Here is a 15,158-nt window from a genome sequence, read left to right on the forward strand (position 1 = left end):
TACTCTGAGTTCCACTTCTACTCCAGCCCCTTCCTCAACTTTTTTTTCTGGTGATTGTATCAGCGCTGTTTCCTGCTCTTCCCTGAACTGGAAAGCTTCCAATTTGTAACCTTCTCTCACTTTCACATGGCCATCTCTGGCTCCTTCTTGTCATCTTTTGTCCATTTCTGGGGATAGATTTATATTCACTATGAATCACTGATGTCCACAGCAAGCTTAACAACACTTTTTCACATCCCATTTCCTGTAAGGACTTCATTCCGTTCTCCCATTTCTCTGTTTCTGTCACATCTTTCCCAATGGCACAATTTTGCATATTGGTGCTTCCTTTCTTCCTCAGCCAAGATTTTTAAAAATTCCTTTGTGGGACATGGGCGTTACTGGCTGGCCAGCATTTATTGCCCCACCCTAGTTGCCCTTGGAGGGCAGTTGAGAGTTAATTACATTGCTGTGAGTCTGGAGTCGCATGTAGACCAGACAGGGCAAGGATGGCAGATTTCCTTCCCTAAAGGAAATTAGTGAATCTGATGGATTTTTCTGACAATCGATAATGGTTTCATGATTATTAGTAGGTTCTTAATTCTAGATTTTTGTTTTATTGAATTCAGATTCCACCATCAGCCATGGTGGGATTCGAACCCGGGGTCCCAAAATATTAGCTGAATTTCTGGATTAATAATCCAGTGATAATCTCCCCCTAAATTCCTCCCACCATAGTTTGCAGGACCCTCCATAGTGTCTATTCTTCCTCACCAAGTGCTTTCACACTTTGCCCTTACTCCATCCCTGAGCCTTGATAACGTTCTGTCTGTCCTCTGCTTCCATCCCACCAACCTCCATATTCAATTGATTATCGTCTGCTATCTGCAGAATGATGCTACTGCCAAATGTCTCATAGAAATCAAAGAAACCCTTCAGTACAGAAAGAGGCTATTCGGCCCATCGAGTCTGCACCAACCACAATCCCACCCATATCCCTACATATTTTACCCACTAATTCCCTCTAACCTTTGCATCTCAGGACACAAAGGGGCAATTTTAGCATGGCCAATCAACCTAATGCACACATCTTTGGACTGTGGGAGGAAACTGGAGCACCTGGAGAAAACCCACGCAGACACAAGGTGAATGTGCAAACTCCACACAGTGACCCAAGCTGTGAATCGAACCCAGGTCCCTGGAGCTGTGTAGCAGCAGTGCTAACCGCTGTGCTATTGTGCCGCCCACGGTGTGTCTCCCCCTCTCACCATTTCAGAAGGAGCTGTTTGCTCCAAGACACCCTAATACAACCCCTTGATCACTGCCAAAACTCCCTACCCTTTCTCATGACTCCTTTCCATGCAATGACAAGAGATTTAATATCCACCCTGGTACCTCTCCTTTCTCACTGTCCGGGATACCAACCACTCCTCCCAGGTGAAACTTGATTTCCTTGTGCTTCTTTTAATTTTGTATACTATATTCACTGCCTCCTCTACATTGGAGAGATCACTGGCTTTGTCGAACATTTCTGTTCAATTTGTAAGTCACCAGAAATTTTAATACTCTACCTTGCTCCCACTCTGATCTTTGTCTGCTATATTGATGTAATGAAGTTCAGTGCATGCTGCAGGAACAGTCCTCATCTTTAAACCGGGCATCTTACAGCCTTCTGGCCTCAACGTTACCTTCACCAACTTAGCCCCCAATTTTATTTCATGTATTTTTTTGGCTTTGCTTTTTACTTTCGCTTCCCTCCTACTTCCTTCACTTGATGTGTGGATGATAGTTATCCTGCTATTCACACCTTCTCTTGACACATCTTTTATATCCTTATTTGTCCCAGGACATTTCTTTGGATGGCACAGGGGTTAGCACTGCTGCCTCACAGCGCCAGGAACCCGGGTTTGATTCTGGGGTTGAGTGACTGTGTGGAGTTCCTCTGGATGCTCCTGTTTCCTCCCACAATCCAAAGATGTGCAGGTTAGGTGGATTGCCCATGTGAAATTGCCCCCTTAGTGGCAATTTTTCTTTTTTACAATTTATGGTTGCCACAAAAAAGCAACCGTATGTGGGCAAAAACTGGATGTGATGTAAGACCTGAGTTAGTTACTTCTGCCTGTTTTGACACTTACCAGGTCCTCTCCTCATTTTCCTCCCATCCCTCATCCATCTTTTGCCCTGCCTCCCTCTGTGCTCTTTCAGGCATCACCAATCCCTGCTTACTGATGATCCCAAGAAGCAAAGCTGCCAAGAGCCATAGGCGAAGGACAGATGGATGACAATTATGAGGTCCACTGGTCTCAAGTGCTGTATCACCAAGCCATTCAGCCACAAGTAAGGTTCAAACCTGTCCTCACTAGACAACAAGCCAGAGTGTGAACTATGACCATCTTTGTTTCCCCCTTTCTAATCCACTGGAGCAAATTATAACATCCCTACTTTCAACTTTGAAATCAGCTAACACAGCTTGAGGATTGAATGCGATTCTCTTGTCTCCATGACTCAGTAGCACACCAAGCGCAGTGTTTAACTTCACCAGAAATATCCATTCTCTTTCAAATAGAGGACCATTTAAAGGTTTAACAGCATCTGTACTCTTGAATAAATAGAAAAGATTTGCATTTTGAATAGCACCTGAGCACAGCTTTAAAGCAGTCAGTTGTTGTGGAGCCCAGTAATTTGTATAATAGGTGGAGATAAAGCATTCAGCAAGATTTCACAAATAGCAATCAGTGTGGTGACCAATTGATTGGTTTTGCTGATTGAAGTTACTGACACATGGTCCCACAGTGCCTGAAGAAGGAATGAATTGACATTTTGTGTGCTGATTGCTAGACCCTGTACAGATGAGGGGAGCATGAGTGAATGGTGAGATTGAAAGGGATGTTGAAGATGTCTATAGCAGGTCAGTCAGAACAGGGGAATGAGGTAAGGACCTCTACAATACCTGGTAAACAGAAACCACTAGCTATTAACTCATTCACATGAAGATGGTCTATTATAAGCTGTTTTTCCTTTTTAATTTATACATGTTATAGACACAACTGAATAATCTTGCAAAACGTTGTCCTTTTTCACATGAACTACATGTTGCAATGATTCCAGATAGATTTAGTCAGGAGGTGCTTGCTGCCTACTGTTAATAAAGTGTAACTGGTTATTGGATTAAATGTAGAGCCATGCCAATTTGACTTAATCCAATTATCTTTGCACCATCTAAGATTGGGATTTGCAAGAGCGATGGAAGGTTATCTGCCACTGTGCACACTGGAGAACAGCCAACTGAAATATCTGCTGATCTCCCATTTCATTCCTTCTATCCTCTCCCAAGGATGTTCCTCCCCTCCTGAAGGTGCTTTATCCATTGGAGTGTATTTCTTTCAGCATTGACTTCCCTCTGATGCCTGTTAAGTTGCCTCAATGGTGAGTTTAACGAGGTTATTCAGCTTTACAGAACAGTTAGCCTGATGTCTTTCTCCCCCTGCCTCCCCCACCCCCCCCCCCCCCCCCCGCCCGCCCGCCCGCCCGCCCAACCAACCCCCATCTTTCTACCTCTCACTCTATCTCTCTCTCTCTCTTTCTGTCTCTATGTGTGCGTGTCTCTCTCTCTCTCTCTCGTTCTGTGTGCGTGCGTGTCTCTCTCTCTCTCTCTCTCTCGTTCTGTGTGCGTGCGTGTCTCTCTCTCTCTCTCTCTCTCGTTCTGTGTGCGTGCGTGTCTCTCTCTCTCTCTCTCTCGTTCTGTGTGCGTGCGTGTCTCTCTCTCTCTCTCTCTCTCTCGTTCTGTGTGCGTGCGTGTCTCTCTCTCTCTCGTTCTGTGTGCGTGTGTGTGTCTCTCTCTCTCTCTCTCGTTCTGTGTGCGTGCGTGTCTCTCTCTCTCTCTCTCGTTCTGTGTGCGTGCGTGTCTCTCTCTCTCTCTCTCTCGTTCTGTGTGCGTGCGTGTCTTTCTCTCTCTCTCTCTCTCTCTCGTTCTGTGTGCGTGCGTGTCTTTCTCTCTCTCTCTCTCTCTCTCGTTCTGTGTGCGTGCGTGTCTCTCTCTCTCTCTCTCGTTCTGTGTGCGTGCGTGTCTCTCTCTCTCTCTCTCGTTCTGCGTGCGTGTCTCTCTCTCTCTCTCGTTCTGCGTGCGTGTCTCTCTCTCTCTCTCGTTCTGTGTGCGTGCGTGTCTCTCTCTCTCTCGTTCTGTGTGCGTGCGTGTCTCTCTCTCTCTCTCTCGTTCTGTGTGCGTGCGTCTCTCTCTCTCTCTCTCGTTCTGTGTGCGTGCGTGTCTCTCTCTCTCTCTCTCGTTCTGTGTGCGTGCGTGTCTCTCTCTCTCTCTCTCGTTCTGTGTGCGTGCGTGTCTCTCTCTCTCTCGTTCTGTGTGCGTGCGTGTCTCTCTCTCTCTCTCTCGTTTTATCTCTCTGTGCGTGTCTCGCTCTCTCTCGTTTTATCTGTGTCTCTCTCTCTCTCTCTCGTTTTATCTGTGTCTCTCTCTCTCTCTCTCTCGTTTTATCTGTGTCTCTCTCTCTCTCTCTCGTTTTATCTGTGTTTCTCTCTCTCTCTCTCTCGTTTTATCTGTGTCTCTCTCTCTCTCGTTTTATCTGTGTCTCTCTCTCTCTCTCTCTCTCGTTTTATCTGTGTGTCTCTCTCTCTCTCGTTTTATCTGTGTGTCTCTCTCTCTCTCTCGTTTTATCTGTGTGTCTCTCTCTCTCTCTCTCGTTTTATCTGTGTGTCTCTCTCTCTCTCTCTCGTTTTATCTGTGTGTCTCTCTCTCTCTCTCTCGTTTTATCTGTGTGTCTCTCTCTCTCTCTCTCTCGTTTTATCTGTGTGTCTCTCTCTCTCTCTCTCGTTTTATCTGTGTGTCTCTCTCTCTCTCTCTCGTTTTATCTGTGTGTCTCTCTCTCTCTCTCTCGTTTTATCTGTGTGTCTCTCTCTCTCTCTCTCGTTTTATCTGTGTCTCTCTCTCTCTCTCTCGTTTTATCTGTGTCTCTCTCTCTCTCTCTCGTTTTATCTGTGTCTCTCTCTCTCTCTCTCGTTTTATCTGTGTCTCTCTCTCTCTCTCTCTCGTTTTATCTGTGTCTCTCTCTCTCTCTCTCTCGTTTTATCTCTGTGTCTCTCTCTCTCTCTCTCTCTCTCGTTTTATCTGTGTCTCTCTCTCTCTCTCTCTCTCGTTTTATCTGTGTCTCTCTCTCTCTCTCTCTCGTTTTATCTGTGTCTCTCTCTCTCTCTCTCTCGTTTTATCTGTGTCTCTCTCTCTCTCTCGTTTTATCTGTGTCTCTCTCTCTCTCTCTCTCGTTTTATCTGTGTCTCTCTCTCTCTCTCTCTCGTTTTATCTGTGTCTCTCTCTCTCTCTCTCTCGTTTTATCTGTGTCTCTCTCTCTCTCTCTCTCTCGTTTTATCTGTGTCTCTCTCTCTCTCTCTCGTTTTATCTGTGTCTCTCTCTCTCTCTCTCTCGTTTTATCTGTGTGTCTCTCTCTCTCTCTCGTTTTATCTGTGTGTCTCTCTCTCTCTCTCTCGTTTTATCTGTGTGTCTCTCTCTCTCTCTCTCTCGTTTTATCTGTGTCTCTCTCTCTCTCTCTCGTTTTATCTGTGTCTCTCTCTCTCTCTCTCGTTTTATGTGTCTCTCTCTCTCTCTCTCGTTTTATCTGTGTCTCTCTCTCTCTCGTTTTATCTGTGTCTCTCTCTCTCTCGTTTTATCTGTGTCTCTCTCTCTCGTTTTATCTGTGTCTCTCTCTCTCGTTTTATCTGTGTGTCTCTCTCTCTCTCTCGTTTTATCTGTGTCTCTCTCTCTCTCTCTCTCTCTCGTTTTATCTGTGTCTCTCTCTCTCTCTCTCTCTCTCGTTTTATCTGTGTCTCTCTCTCTCTCTCTCTCGTTTTATCTGTGTCTCTCTCTCTCTCTCTCTCTCTCTCGTTTTATCTGTGTCTCTCTCTCTCTCTCTCTCTCTCGTTTTATCTGTGTCTCTCTCTCTCTCTCTCTCTCTCTCGTTTTATCTGTGTCTCTCTCTCTCTCTCTCTCTCTCGTTTTATCTGTGTCTCTCTCTCTCTCTCTCTCGTTTTATCTGTGTCTCTCTCTCTCTCTCGTTTTATCTGTGTCTCTCTCTCTCTCTCTCGTTTTATCTGTGTCTCTCTCTCTCTCTCTCTCGTTTTATCTGTGTCTCTCTCTCTCTCTCTCTCTCGTTTTATCTGTGTCTCTCTCTCTCTCTCTCTCGTTTTATCTGTGTCTCTCTCTCTCTCTCTCTCTCTCGTTTTATCTGTGTCTCTCTCTCTCTCTCTCTCTCGTTTTATCTCCTGTGTGTCTCTCTCTCTCGTTTTATCTCCTGTGTGTCTCTCTCTCTCGTTTTATCTGTGTCTCTCTCTCTCTCTCTCTCGTTTTATCTGTGTCTCTCTCTCTCTCTCTCTCTCTCGTTTTATCTGTGTCTCTCTCTCTCTCTCTCTCGTTTTATCTGTGTCTCTCTCTCTCTCTCTCTCTCTCGTTTTATCTGTGTCTCTCTCTCTCTCTCTCTCTCGTTTTATCTCCTGTGTGTCTCTCTCTCTCGTTTTATCTCCTGTGTGTCTCTCTCTCTCGTTTTATCTGTGTCTCTCTCTCTCTCTCTCTCGTTTTATCTCTGTGTGTCTCTCTCGTTTTATCTCTCTGTGTGTGTCTCTCTCTCTCTTGTTTTATCTCTGTGTGTGTCTCTCTCTCTCGTTCTATCTCTGTGCGTGTGTCTCTCTCTCTCTCGTTCTATCTGCGTGTCTCTCTCTCTTGTTCTATCTCTGAGCGTGTCTCTCTCTCTCTCTCTCGTTTTATCTCCTGTGTGTGTCTCTCTCTCTCTCTCGTTTTATGTCTGTGTCTCTCTCTCTCGTTTTATCTCTCTCTCTCGTTTTATGTCTGTGTGTGTCTCTCTCTCTCGTTTTATCTGTGTGTCTCTCTCTCTCGTTCTATCTCTCTGTGGGTGTCTCTCTCTCTCTCGTTCTATCTCTCTGTGCGTGTCTCTCTCTCTCTCTCTCGTTCTATCTCTCTGTGCGTGTCTCTCTCTCTCTCTCTCGTTCTATCTCTCTGTGCGTGTCTCTCTCTCTCTCTCTCGTTCTATCTCTCTGTGCGTGTCTCTCTCTCTCTCTCGTTCTATCTCTCTGTGCGTGTCTCTCTCTCTCTCGTTCTATCTCTCTGTGCGTCTCTCTCTCTCTCTCGTTCTATCTCTCTGTGCGTGTCTCTCTCTCTCTCTCGTTCTATCTCTCTGTGCGTGTCTCTCTCTCTCTCTCGTTCTATCTCTCTGTGCGTGTCTCTCTCTCTCTCTCTCTCTCTCGTTCTATCTCTCTGTGCGTGTCTCTCTCTCTCTCTCTCTCTCGTTCTATCTCTCTGTGCGTGTCTCTCTCTCTCTCTCTCTCGTTCTATCTCTCTGTGCGTGTCTCTCTCTCTCTCTCTCGTTCTATCTCTCTGTGCGTGTCTCTCTCTCTCTCTCTCTCGTTCTATCTCTCTGTGCGTGTCTCTCTCTCTCTCTCTCGTTCTATCTCTCTGTGCGTGTCTCTCTCTCTCTCTCTCTCGTTCTATCTCTCTGTGCGTGTCTCTCTCTCTCTCTCTCTCGTTCTATCTCTCTGTGCGTGTCTCTCTCTCTCTCTCTCGTTCTATCTCTCTGTGTCTCTCTCTCTCTCGTTCTATCTCTGTGTCTCTCTCTCTCTCGTTCTATCTGTGTGTCTCTCTCTCTCTTGTTCTATCTCTGTGTGTCTCTCTCTCTCTCTCGTTCTATCTCTGTGCGTGTCTCTCTCTCTCTCTCGTTCTATCTCTGTGCGTGTCTCTCTCTCTCTCTCGTTCTATCTCTGTGCGTGTCTCTCTCTCTCTCTCGTTCTATCTCTGTGCGTGTCTCTCTCTCTCTCTCGTTCTATCTCTGTGCGTGTCTCTCTCTCTCTCTCGTTCTATCTGCGTGTCTCTCTCTCTCTCTCGTTCTATCTGCGTGTCTCTCTCTCTCTCTCGTTCTATCTCTGTGCGTGTCTCTCTCTCTCTCTCGTTCTATCTCTGTGCGTGTCTCTCTCTCTCTCCCTCTCGTTTTATCTCTGTGCGTGTCTCTCTCTCTCTCTCGTTCTATCTCTCTGTGCGTGTCTCTCTCTCTCTCTCGTTCTATCTCTCTGTGCGTGTCTCTCTCTCTCTCGTTCTATCTCTCTGTGCGTGTCTCTCTCTCTCTCTCTCTCGTTCTATCTCTGTGCGTGTCTCTCTCTCGTTCTATCTCTGTGCGTGTCTCTCTCTCGTTCTATCTCTCTGTGCGTGTCTCTCTCTCTCTCGTTCTATCTCTCTGTGCGTGTCTCTCTCTCTCTCGTTCTATCTCTCTGTGCGTGTGTCTCTCTCTCTCTCGTTCTATCTCTCTGTGCGTGTCTCTCTCTCTCTCGTTCTATCTCTCTGTGCGTGTCTCTCTCTCTCTCTCGTTCTATCTCTCTGTGCGTGTCTCTCTCTCTCTCTCGTTCTATCTCTCTGTGCGTGTCTCTCTCTCTCTCTCGTTCTATCTCTCTGTGCGTGTCTCTCTCTCTCTCTCGTTCTATCTCTCTGTGCGTGTCTCTCTCTCTCTCTCGTTTTATCTCTCTGTGCGTGTCTTTCTCTCTCTCTCGTTCTATCTCTCTGTGCGTGTCTCTCTCTCTCTCGTTCTATCTCTCGTTCTATCTCTCTGTGCGTGTCTCTCTCTCTCTCTCGTTCTATCTCTCTGTGCGTGTCTCTCTCTCTCTCTCTCGTTCTATCTCTCTGTGTCTCTCTCTCTCTCGTTCTATCTCTGTGTCTCTCTCTCTCTCTCGTTCTATCTGTGTGTCTCTCTCATCTCTCGTTCTATCTCTGTGTGTCTCTCTCTCTCTCTCGTTCTATCTCTGTGTGTCTCTCTCTCTCTCTCGTTCTATCTCTGTGCGTGTCTCTCTCTCTCTCTCGTTCTATCTCTGTGCGTGTCTCTCTCTCTCTCTCGTTCTATCTCTGTGCGTGTCTCTCTCTCTCTCTCGTTCTATCTCTGTGCGTGTCTCTCTCTCTCTCTCGTTCTATCTCTGTGCGTGTCTCTCTCTCTCTCTCGTTCTATCTCTGTGCGTGTCTCTCTCTCTCTCTCGTTCTATCTCTGTGCGTGTCTCTCTCTCTCTCTCGTTCTATCTGCGTGTCTCTCTCTCTCTCTCGTTCTATCTGCGTGTCTCTCTCTCTCTCTCGTTCTATCTCTGTGCGTGTCTCTCTCTCTCTCTCGTTCTATCTCTCTGTGCGTGTCTCTCTCTCTCTCGTTCTATCTCTCTGTGCGTGTGTCTCTCTCTCTCTCGTTCTATCTCTCTGTGCGTGTCTCTCTCTCTCTCGTTCTATCTCTCTGTGCGTGTCTCTCTCTCTCTCTCGTTCTATCTCTCTGTGCGTGTCTCTCTCTCTCTCTCGTTCTATCTCTCTGTGCGTGTCTCTCTCTCTCTCTCGTTCTATCTCTCTGTGCGTGTCTCTCTCTCTCTCTCGTTCTATCTCTCTGTGCGTGTCTCTCTCTCTCTCGTTCTATCTCTCTGTGCGTGTCTCTCTCTCTCTCTCGTTCTATCTCTCTGTGCGTGTCTCTCTCTCTCTCTCGTTCTATCTCTCTGTGCGTGTCTCTCTCTCTCTCTCGTTCTATCTCTGTGCGTGTCTCTCTCTCTCTCTCGTTCTATCTCTGTGCGTGTCTCTCTCTCTCTCTCGTTCTATCTCTGTGCGTGTCTCTCTCTCTCTCTCGTTCTATCTCTGTGCGTGTCTCTCTCTCTCTCTCGTTCTATCTCTGTGCGTGTCTCTCTCTCTCTCTCGTTCTATCTGCGTGTCTCTCTCTCTCTCTCGTTCTATCTGCGTGTCTCTCTCTCTCTCTCGTTCTATCTCTGTGCGTGTCTCTCTCTCTCTCTCGTTCTATCTCTGTGCGTGTCTCTCTCTCTCTCCCTCTCGTTTTATCTCTGTGCGTGTCTCTCTCTCTCTCTCGTTCTATCTCTCTGTGCGTGTCTCTCTCTCTCTCTCGTTCTATCTCTCTGTGCGTGTCTCTCTCTCTCTCGTTCTATCTCTCTGTGCGTGTCTCTCTCTCTCTCTCTCTCGTTCTATCTCTGTGCGTGTCTCTCTCTCGTTCTATCTCTGTGCGTGTCTCTCTCTCGTTCTATCTCTCTGTGCGTGTCTCTCTCTCTCTCGTTCTATCTCTCTGTGCGTGTCTCTCTCTCTCTCGTTCTATCTCTCTGTGCGTGTGTCTCTCTCTCTCTCGTTCTATCTCTCTGTGCGTGTCTCTCTCTCTCTCGTTCTATCTCTCTGTGCGTGTCTCTCTCTCTCTCTCGTTCTATCTCTCTGTGCGTGTCTCTCTCTCTCTCTCGTTCTATCTCTCTGTGCGTGTCTCTCTCTCTCTCTCGTTCTATCTCTCTGTGCGTGTCTCTCTCTCTCTCTCGTTCTATCTCTCTGTGCGTGTCTCTCTCTCTCTCTCGTTTTATCTCTCTGTGCGTGTCTTTCTCTCTCTCGTTCTATCTCTCTGTGCGTGTCTCTCTCTCTCTCGTTCTATCTCTCGTTCTATCTCTCTGTGCGTGTCTCTCTCTCTCTCTCGTTCTATCTCTCTGTGCGTGTCTCTCTCTCTCTCTCTCGTTCTATCTCTCTGTGTCTCTCTCTCTCTCGTTCTATCTCTGTGTCTCTCTCTCTCTCTCGTTCTATCTGTGTGTCTCTCTCATCTCTCGTTCTATCTCTGTGTGTCTCTCTCTCTCTCTCGTTCTATCTCTGTGTGTCTCTCTCTCTCTCTCGTTCTATCTCTGTGCGTGTCTCTCTCTCTCTCTCGTTCTATCTCTGTGCGTGTCTCTCTCTCTCTCTCGTTCTATCTCTGTGCGTGTCTCTCTCTCTCTCTCGTTCTATCTCTGTGCGTGTCTCTCTCTCTCTCTCGTTCTATCTCTGTGCGTGTCTCTCTCTCTCTCTCGTTCTATCTCTGTGCGTGTCTCTCTCTCTCTCTCGTTCTATCTCTGTGCGTGTCTCTCTCTCTCTCTCGTTCTATCTCTGTGCGTGTCTCTCTCTCTCTCTCGTTCTATCTGCGTGTCTCTCTCTCTCTCTCGTTCTATCTGCGTGTCTCTCTCTCTCTCTCGTTCTATCTCTGTGCGTGTCTCTCTCTCTCTCTCGTTCTATCTCTCTGTGCGTGTCTCTCTCTCTCTCGTTCTATCTCTCTGTGCGTGTGTCTCTCTCTCTCTCGTTCTATCTCTCTGTGCGTGTCTCTCTCTCTCTCGTTCTATCTCTCTGTGCGTGTCTCTCTCTCTCTCTCGTTCTATCTCTCTGTGCGTGTCTCTCTCTCTCTCTCGTTCTATCTCTCTGTGCGTGTCTCTCTCTCTCTCTCGTTCTATCTCTCTGTGCGTGTCTCTCTCTCTCTCTCGTTCTATCTCTCTGTGCGTGTCTCTCTCTCTCTCGTTCTATCTCTCTGTGCGTGTCTCTCTCTCTCTCTCGTTCTATCTCTCTGTGCGTGTCTCTCTCTCTCTCTCGTTCTATCTCTCTGTGCGTGTCTCTCTCTCTCTCTCGTTCTATCTCTCTGTGCGTGTCTCTCTCTCTCTCTCGTTCTATCTCTCTGTGCGTGTCTCTCTCTCTCTCTCGTTCTATCTCTCTGTGCGTGTCTCTCTCTCTCTCTCGTTCTATCTCTCTGTGCGTGTCTCTCTCTCTCTCTCTCGTTCTATCTCTCTGTGCGTGTCTCTCTCTCTCTCTCTCGTTCTATCTCTCTGTGCGTGTCTCTCTCTCTCTCTCTCTCTCTCTCGTTCTATCTCTCTGTGCGTGTCTCTCTCTCTCTCTCTCTCGTTCTATCTCTCTGTGCGTGTCTCTCTCTCTCTCTCGTTTTATCTGTGTCTCTCTCTCTCTCTCTCGTTTTATCTCTGTCTCTCTCTCTCTCTCGTTCTATCTCTCTGTGCGTGTCTCTCTCTCTCTCTCGTTCTATCTCTCTGTGCGTGTCTCTCTCTCTCTCTCTCGTTCTATCTCTCTGTGCGTGTCTCTCTCTCTCTCTCTCGTTCTATCTCTCTGTGCGTGTCTCTCTCTCTCTCTCTCTCTCTCGTTCTATCTCTCTGTGCGTGTCTCTCTCTCTCTCTCTCTCGTTCTATCTCTCTGTGCGTGTCTCTCTCTCTCTCTCGTTTTATCTGTGTCTCTCTCTCTCTCTCTCGTTTTATCTCTGTCTCTCTCTCTCTCTCGTTTTATCTCTGTGTGTCTCTCTCTCTCGTTTTATCTCTGTGTCTCTCTCTCTCTCTCTCTCGTTTTATCTCTGTGTCTCTCTCTCTCTCTCTCTCTCTCGTTTTATCTCTGTGTCTCTCTCTCTCTCTCGTTTTATCTCTGTGTCTCTCTCTCTCTCGTTTTATCTCTGTGTCTCTCTCTCTCTCTCGTTTTATCTCTGTGTCTCTCTCTCTCTCGTTTTATCTCTGTCTCTCTCTCTCTCTCTCTCTCTCGTTTTATCTCTGTCTCTCTCTCTCTCTCTCGTTTTATCTCTGTCTCTCTCTCTCTCTCTCTCGTTTTATCTCTGTCTCTCTCTCTCTCTCTCTCGTTTTATCTCTGTCTCTCTCTCTCTCTCTCTCTCGTTTTATCTCTGTCTCTCTCTCTCTCTCTCTCTCTCTCGTTTTATCTCTGTGTCTCTCTCTCTCTCTCTCGTTTTATCTCTGTGTCTCTCTCTCTCTCTCTCGTTTTATCTCTGTGTCTCTCTCTCTCTCTCTCTCGTTTTATCTCTGTGTCTCTCTCTCTCTCTCTCTCGTTTTATCTCTGTGTCTCTCTCTCTCTCTCTCTCTCTCGTTTTATCTCTGTGTGTCTCTCTCTCTCTCTCGTTTTATCTCTGTGTCTCTCTCTCTCTCTCTCTCTCGTTTTATCTCTGTGTCTCTCTCTCTCTCTCTCTCTCGTTTTATCTCTGTGTCTCTCTCTCTCTCTCTCTCTCTCGTTTTATCTGTGTCTCTCTCTCTCGTTTTATCTGTGTCTCTCTCTCTCTCTCTCTCTCTCGTTTTATCTGTGTCTCTCTCTCTCTCTCTCGTTTTATCTGTGTCTCTCTCTCTCTCTCTCTCGTTTTATCTGTGTCTCTCTCTCTCTCTCTCTCGTTTTATCTGTCTCTCTCTCTCTCTCTCTCTCTCGTTTTATCTGTGTCTCTCTCTCTCTCTCTCTCGTTTTATCTCCTGTGTGTCTCTCTCTCTCTTGTTCTATCTCTGTGTGTCTCTCTCTCTCTCTCTCGTTCTATCTCTGTGTGTCTCTCTCTCTCTCTCGTTCTATCTCTGTGTGTCTCTCTCTCTCTCTCGTTCTATCTCTGTGTGTCTCTCTCTCTCTCTCGTTCTATCTCTGTGCGTGTCTCTCTCTCTCTCTCGTTCTATCTCTGTGCGTGTCTCTCTCTCTCTCTCGTTCTATCTCTGTGCGTGTCTCTCTCTCTCTCTCGTTCTATCTCTGTGCGTGTCTCTCTCTCTCTCTCGTTCTATCTCTGTGCGTGTCTCTCTCTCTCTCTCGTTCTATCTCTGTGCGTGTCTCTCTCTCTCTCTCGTTCTATCTCTGTGCGTGTCTCTCTCTCTCTCTCGTTCTATCTCTGTGCGTGTCTCTCTCTCTCTCTCGTTCTATCTGCGTGTCTCTCTCTCTCTCTCGTTCTATCTCTGTGCGTGTCTCTCTCTCTCTCTCGTTCTATCTCTGTGCGTGTCTCTCTCTCTCTCTCGTTCTATCTGCGTGTCTCTCTCTCTCTCTCGTTCTATCTCTGTGCGTGTCTCTCTCTCTCTCTCGTTCTATCTCTGTGCGTGTCTCTCTCTCTCTCCCTCTCGTTTTATCTCTGTGCGTGTCTCTCTCTCTCTCGTTCTATCTCTCTGTGCGTGTCTCTCTCTCTCTCGTTCTATCTCTCTGTGCGTGTCTCTCTCTCTCTCTCGTTCTATCTCTCTGTGCGTGTCTCTCTCTCTCTCTCGTTCTATCTCTCTGTGCGTGTCTCTCTCTCTCTCTCTCTCGTTCTATCTCTCTGTGCGTGTCTCTCTCTCTCTCTCGTTCTATCTCTCTGTGCGTGTCTCTCTCTCTCTCTCTCGTTCTATCTCTCTGTGCGTGTCTCTCTCTCTCTCTCTCGTTCTATCTCTCTGTGCGTGTCTCTCTCTCTCTCGTTCTATCTCTCTGTGCGTGTCTCTCTCTCTCTCTCTCGTTCTATCTCTCTGTGCGTGTCTCTCTCTCTCTCTCTCGTTCTATCTCTCTGTGCGTGTCTCTCTCTCTCTCTCTCGTTCTATCTCTCTGTGCGTGTCTCTCTCTCTCTCTCTCGTTCTATCTCTCTGTGCGTGTCTCTCTCTCTCTCTCGTTCTATCTCTCTGTGCGTGTCTCTCTCTCTCTCTCGTTCTATCTCTCTGTGCGTGTCTCTCTCTCTCTCGTTCTATCTCTCTGTGCGTGTCTCTCTCTCTCTCTCGTTCTATCTCTCTGTGCGTGTCTCTCTCTCTCTCTCGTTCTATCTCTCTGTGCGTGTCTCTCTCTCTCTCTCGTTCTATCTCTCTGTGCGTGTCTCTCTCTCTCTCTCGTTCTATCTCTCTGTGCGTGTCTCTCTCTCTCTCTCTCGTTCTATCTCTCTGTGCGTGTCTCTCTCTCTCTCTCTCGTTCTATCTCTCTGTGCGTGTCTCTCTCTCTCTCTCTCGTTCTATCTCTCTGTGCGTGTCTCTCTCTCTCTCTCGTTCTATCTCTCTGTGCGTGTCTCTCTCTCTCTCTCGTTCTATCTCTCTGTGCGTGTCTCTCTCTCTCTCTCGTTCTATCTCTCTGTGCGTGTCTCTCTCTCTCTCTCGTTCTATCTCTCTGTGCGTGTCTCTCTCTCTCTCTCGTTCTATCTCTCTGTGCGTGTCTCTCTCTCTCTCTCTCGTTCTATCTCTCTGTGCGTGTCTCTCTCTCTCTCTCGTTCTATCTCTCTGTGCGTGTCTGTCTCTCTCTCTCTCTCTCTCTCTCTCTCGTTCTATCTCTCTGTGCGTGTCTCTCTCTCTCTCTCTCTCTCTCTCGTTCTATCTCTCTGTGCGTGTCTCTCTCTCTCTCTCTCTCTCTCTCGTTCTATCTCTCTGTGCGTGTCTCTCTCTCTCTCTCTCGTTCTATCTCTCTGTGCGTGTCTCTCTCTCTCTCTCGTTTTATCTGTGTCTCTCTCTCTCTCTCTCGTTTTATCTCTGTGTCTCTCTCTCTCTCTCTCTCTCGTTTTATCTCTGTGTCTCTCTCTCTCGTTTTATCTCTGTGTCTCTCTCTCTCGTTTTATCTCTGTGTCTCTCTCTCTCTCTCGTTTTATCTCTGTGTCTCTCTCTCTCTCTCTCTCTCGTTTTATCTCTGTGTCTCT

Source organism: Carcharhinus amblyrhynchos, unplaced genomic scaffold (assembly GCF_965287045.1).
Source record: "Carcharhinus amblyrhynchos unplaced genomic scaffold, sCarAmb.v2.hapA scaffold_453, whole genome shotgun sequence".
NCBI lineage: Eukaryota > Metazoa > Chordata > Chondrichthyes > Carcharhiniformes > Carcharhinidae > Carcharhinus > Carcharhinus amblyrhynchos.